The sequence below is a fragment of the Chrysochloris asiatica genome, unplaced genomic scaffold (assembly GCF_000296735.1).
Source record: "Chrysochloris asiatica unplaced genomic scaffold, ChrAsi1.0 scaffold00038, whole genome shotgun sequence".
Classification (NCBI taxonomy): domain Eukaryota; kingdom Metazoa; phylum Chordata; class Mammalia; order Afrosoricida; family Chrysochloridae; genus Chrysochloris; species Chrysochloris asiatica.
In genome coordinates this window covers 22,845,560-22,852,173 of record NW_006408556.1, presented here as the reverse complement: position 1 = coordinate 22,852,173, position 6,614 = coordinate 22,845,560, and the positions used below count along the sequence as shown (strand labels likewise).

Here is a 6,614-nt window from a genome sequence, read left to right as displayed (position 1 = left end):
CTGCCAGAAATACAAATGAATCTGTGTTGAAAGAGGTACAGTCAGTATGCTCCTTAGAAGCCAGGATGACCAGATTTCATCTCTCATACAGTAGCAACAGCAACGGATTCAAACATAGCAACAATTGTTAGGATGGCGCAGGACCAGGTAGTGTTTCACTCTGTTGTGCATAAGGTGGCTGTAAGTTGGAACTTACTCAACATCCTTTGACAACAACAGTAATTAATCATGTAATGGCAATTCCAGGTAGTTTGCAGCAAACAAGGTATTAGCTTAAACGCAAGTGAAAAAGAGAACCAAAAGCATAGCAATTCAAGTAAGATTAAAGCATAATACTCTTGTATAAAAGTTCAGTGCAAATAGATGGGCTCTTTTTTCATAAAGTCATATAGGAAATCAAACTGGTGAAGCAAATCTATTCTCAATTAGCAGATTCCATCTGTGTGGTGCCATAAGATAAGTACTCTATCACAAGGTCGGTTTGTACCACAAGGTTGTCAGTTCAAACTCACCAGTCACTTCTTGGAAACCCTATACAGGGTCACTGTGAGTCAGAACCAACTCAACGGCACTTAACAACAACAACATCTTTGTGTCTGAGATGTCTGTCCAAGTTTTATGCCAATTATACACAGCAAGAAGGGGCAGTTAGTTAAAGACAGTTTCCTTTTTAAAGATATGATCCCAAAGGTTCCGAAGTAGTTTTCACATATTCTGGAATTTTAGTTGTTGTTATGCACCATCAAGTCAGCTTTGACTCATAGTGGCCCTATGTACAACAGAATGAAACACTGCCCAGTTCTGAGCCAGCCTCCTAATTAATGTTACGCTTAAACCCATGGTTGCTGCTATTGTACAAATCCATTTCTTCAAGGTCTTCCTCGTTTTCACTGAACCTCTGCTTTACCAAGCATGATGTACTTCTTTAGGGATTGGTCCCTCCTGATAACATGCCCAAAGTTTTAGAGACTAAGTCTCGCCATCCTGACTTCTTAGAAGCACTCTGGTTACACTTCTTCCAACACAGACTTGTTTGTTCTTTTGGCAGTTCATGGTACCCTCAAAATTCTTCAGAACCACAATTAAAATGCATTAATTCTTCTATGGCCTTTCTTATTCATTGTTCAAATTTCACATGCGTATGGGGCTATTGAAAATCCCTTGGTGTGGGTCATACACCTTAGTTCACAAATGGATATCTTTTCTCTTCAACTCTTTAAAGAGGTCTTGTGCAGCATGTTTGCCTAATGCAATATGTAGTTTGATTTCCAGGTAGTGCAAGCGATAATGTGCTCAGCTGCTTACCAAAACATTGGAGGTTACAGTCTACCCAGATGTGCCTTGGAAAAAAGAATTTCTGATCTACTTTGAAAATTCAGTTATTGAAAATCCCGCGAGCACAGTTTTACTTTGACACACTTGGGGGTCTCTAGGAGTCAGAATCAACTAGACAGTAGCTGGTACTGATATTAGTTGTTGTTGTTGTTGTTAAGTGCCATCGAATCAATTCTGACTCATAGCAACCCTGCTTATGGTTTGAACCACCGACCTTATAATTAGCAGTTCAGTGCTTATCTTACAGAATCATAACCAGGACTGGGTAGTGAGTATTGTGTGATCAGTCCTATTTGGCAAGGGATGCTTCGGAAATTTATCTTCATTAGTTTGGAGCTCTGATAGCATAGTAGTTACAAGTCAGGCTGATAACCTCAAGGTCAGTAATTTGAAACTACCAGCTGTTCCATAGGAGAAATATGAAGCTTCCTGCTCTTTTAAAGATTTACAGCCTTGGAAACCCTATACAGAGTCATTAATAGTCAGAACCAACTCCATGACACATAACCACAAGGTATTTTGCACCCAATTAAAATTAAATAGTGTATGAGTCAAAAATTATCCACACCCGAGGTATAGAATTTTCTTAATCAACTTTTAGAAAAGACAAATACATCATTTTTTAAAATATAATCTCCTTTGCTTTTCAATATACTTTGTCCATCTGTCAACAAGATTTCATATTCCCTTATTAAAAAATGTTTTAGACTGAGCTGCCAGCCACAAATGCACTGCTATCTTCACTTTTTTATCAGACGTGAATCTTCGTTCTTGAAGGGCTTCTTTCAGGGGACCAAACAAGTGGAAGTCCAATAGAGCAAGTCAGGGCGATAGGGAGGATGGTTTTTTCAAAATAAGCTTTTACCTTCTTAGAATATCGGTCCAAAATTTTGTTTGCAGATGGCCACATTCACACCTGCACAACAGTGACCTTGAACAGAAAGTACTGATAAAACAGTGTAGCCAACAGAAGTTTTAATATAACCGGAGTGCAATTAATTTTTGAATCACCTGGTAAAATGAAGTAAGGGTATAGTTGTGGCAGAAGTGAAAGGTTTCTGACAGTCATTCACTATGATCACCCTAGTATGCATGCACAACCTTTCTTCCTACATACAGAAAACATGCTTTCACCAAGAAGTGCAGACTAGCATATTGCCCAGTGACTGCACTCCACTCAAAATTGAGTATCTTTGGGGGATATACAATCCTTTTTATGTGATTCAGTTAGAAGCCAAACAGTCTGGTGACCTATTGAAAAACAACAGCAAAACAAAATACACTTTTTATTTTCTCTCATAGTTCCTCAGCTTCCTATTCATGTTATTCTTAAGTGTCCTCAAGTTGGTTTGGACTCATAGTACCCCGTATAGGGTTTCTGAGGAGCAGCTGGTAAGTGAACTGCTGACTTTGCAGTTCAAACTGACACTGCCATGCCATGATTATTATCCATACATACCCAGTATTCAGTGGTGAGATAAAAATAAGATAAATACAGTCAAAATCCTCATCTTAAAACGCTATTATTAGAGTCACTTTGGAGAGGCTGGCAGATTTGGGCGGAGGCAATTGCCATGATCACCCAAGAGGGGCTGGTGGCCAACAGAGGCCGGTGCTTCAAGTGAGCCATTGAGTTGAGCAGGCCTGGAGGAAGAAGCAGGGGCCGAAGTGACAGGGGCAGTGGCCAAGGTGACTCCCTGTACCCGGTCGGTTACTTGGATAAGCAAGTGCCTGATATCAGTGTGCAAGAGACAGACTGGATCCTGGTAGAGAAGTGCTGCTGGGACATTGCCCTGGGTCCCCTCAAACAGATTCCCATGAGCTTCTTCAACATGTACATGGCTGGCAATACTATCGCCATCTTTCCTACTATGATGGTGTGTATGATGGCCTGGAGACCTATTCAGGCACTTAGGGTCATTTCGGCCACTTTCAAGATGTTAGAAAGGTCAAGCCAGAAGTTTCTTCAGGGTTTGGTTTATCTCATTGGGAACCTCATGGGTTTGGCACTGGCTGTTTACAAGTGCCAGTCCAAGGGACTATTGCCTACACATGCATCAGATTGGTTAGCCTTCATCGAGCCCCCTGAGAAAATGGAGTTCAGTGGTGGTGGATTGCTTTTGTGAACATAAGAAACACCTGACACCTTAAGGATTTGTATCTCAATCATATACTTCTTTAGGCCCAATGGTTCCTCCTCAGTAATGTCACCTTAAAAATTACCATTCATGCTGACAAGAGCCAAAAAGCTCTCGTTTGTCTTTGGTGAGGAGACAGACTGTAGAAGAACAATGTCTATACTATTATAAACATAAAGAAACTATAACAACCCCTGACTGAAAATAATGTAGACAACTTTATTTGTTTCCAGTACAGAGCAAATCAGTAAATAAAACTAACTCTGTTAACAGAATGGGCGCTGCCAAAACAGGAACCACAACAGCATCTCCTCCTAATAAATTAATTGCTGTGAACAGCAACAACAAAAACAAAAAGCTATTATTGGTCTATTGCAATATGAAATAAATTAAGTTGTCTAGGAATCTTAGAACTCCCTGAGCTAGAAGTAGAAGAAATTTCCTTGGTTAGAACTAGGTTTTATTCTCTGGTTATGCATTGTCCCTTTTTAGCCTTTCTGTGTCATTTTAAGGATGACTAACCCTGGTATGGAGTCCAGGTGTGGCATTACAGGTTAATGCTCTGGACTGCAGAGTGTGTTTGAAATGCAAGATCGGTGAGTGAAACTCACCAACGGCTCCTCAGAAACTGTATTCAGGGTCGCTATGAGTTGGAACCCTCTCAAAGGCACTTAAAAACACCAACAACGGTCCTGGTGGTTCAAATTCACCAGACTCTCCTTGGGAACCCTATGTAAGTGGTCACTATGCATTGCAACCACTCAACTGCTCTTAACAACAACAATGGTAAATTGGAGCCATGATAAATTAGTAATTCATGGAAGGCAATCCCTGTAATCTCATTTTTGTGACTTTTTCTTATTTTTGGTTAGAAAGGAAAATTGGGGAGACTTAAAAAGATCTGTGAGCCTCTCTCCCTCCTTCTCTTTCTGATTGCAATTGTACAATATTTCCTGACTACACTCATTTTCTTATAATATCTTGATTAAACAGACAGAAATAATAGAATAACCAAAGCACACTGATACTCTGCTCTTTTTAAGTAAATGACCTTATAGGCTTTGTGGAGATGTGTTTTGCTTAACTAAAATGACAGACATCAATATCAAAGGAAAAAATAATCTCTATCTTTCCTGCCTTCTGTCTCTTGTTCATCTTCTCTCACCTAACTACTAAATAAATGCCATATCTTATCAGTTTTATTGAGGCTGTCCCCCATATCAAAAATGCACAGTAGCTTCCATTAGAGAGGATGAGCAGTGCTGACCACTCGAGGAGTCCTGATCAGAGGGGTGTGCCATCAAAATGACATCCATAATGTGTGTGCGTGTGTACAGCATTTAAGCAGATATCTATTAATTAGTATAAAAAAATCCCTGTAGTTAGTTTTGACAACAAAACCATTTTGTTGTTGTTGTTGTTAACCCATTTTGACAACAAAACCATTTTGTTATTGTTGTTAATATTACATGTATTAATCTATCTACAAACCTAAAACTCTATGCTAGCTTACTTATTGAGCATTCTAATGTGTTCTGAGTTAAGCTATCATTGTTACCCAGTTAAGATGAGACTTAGAATCCCACGTTTCTGTCTGCACACATTACAAACACAAGCTGTTGTTTTCATTGCTCTCTGTTTTTTATAGTTGCTGATTTTGTCAAATTTTTTGGCGTTTTAACTACAAACCGTAGTAATTACTATTTGTTAGCCTATTATCAACAACTCTTTTTGAAAATGAAATGTAGTTAAGGGAAAAGTAGGAAAAAATATCAAAACAGGCTTCTGCTCAGTTATTAATAATGTTGCAACTAATAGTGTTGTAAGTCAATGTAGAAAGAGTTTACAAAAGAGGCTTATTGTTAGTATTCATATAATCCCATTACTAGTTTGTCAGTCTGTCATACTGTCATGGCTTGCCTGTTACTGTAATTCTGGAAGCTATGCCATGGGCATTTTTAATGCCAGCAGGGTCACACATGGTGGACAGGTTTTTCAGATGAGCTTCCAGACAAAGACAGACTAGGAAAGAGAGACAAACTACTTCTGAAAATTTAGTCACTGAAAACCTTATGAATAGCAGTGAACCACTGTCAGATATAGTGCTGGAAAATGAGGTCCTCAAGATGGAAGGCACTCAAAATGCAACTGGGGGAGAGCTGCCTCCTCAAAGCAGAGTTGACTGTGATGATGCGAATGGAGTAAAACCCACAGAACCCTCACTTGCTGATGGGGCACAACTCAAAATGAAGAGAAACAGTTGCAAACATCCATTAGTAATCAGAACATGGAATGTATGAAATATGAATGTAGGAAAATTGGAAAAAATGTCAAAAATGAAATGGAATGCATAAACATCAATATCCTAGTCATTGATGATCTGAAATGGACTGGTATTGGCCATTTCTCATCTGACAATTACCTGGTTTACTATATCAGGAATGACAAATTGAAGAGAAATGGCATTCCATCATCATCAAAAAGAACATATCAAGATCTGTCATGAAGTGCAATGCCAGCTGTAATAGGATAATATCTATACACCTACAAGGAAGACCAGTTAATACCACTATTATTCATATTTACACACCAACCACTAAAACCAGTGAGGATGAAATTGAAGAATTCTACCAACTTCTTGAGGAGTCCTAGTGTGACACTGTGGGTTAATGTGCCAGACTGCAAAGCCGTTTGAACTGCAAGGTCAGCAGTTCAAGCTCACCAGCTGCTCCTTGGAAACCCTATACAGGTCTGCAATGGGTCAGAACCGACTCGACTGCACTTAACAACAACAACAACCAAATTCTTCAGTGTGAAATTGATCAAACATGCAATCAAGATATGTTGGTAATCACTGCGACTAGAATGCAAAAGTTGGAAACAAAGAGAAAAAATCAGCACTTGGAAAATATGTCCTTGGGACTAGAAACAATGTGGATCACATGATAGAATTCAGCAAAACCAATGATTTGTTCATTTCAAATACCTTTTTAAACATCATAAAAGACAGCTATACACATGGACCTCACCAGATAGAATACACAGAAATCAAATTGACTATATCTAAGGAAAGAGATGGTGAAAAGCTCCACATCATCAGCCAAAATGAGGTCAGGGGCAGATTGTGGACCAACGATCAAT

At 39.1% G+C, this 6,614-nt stretch overlaps 1 pseudogene; it reads left to right on the top strand.

Annotated features, from left to right (window-relative positions):
- The first annotated feature begins 2,909 nt into the window (after positions 1 to 2,909).
- LOC102812251 lies at positions 2,910 to 3,461 on the top strand (annotated as a pseudogene).
- Positions 3,462 to 6,614: the final 3,153 nt, after the last annotated feature.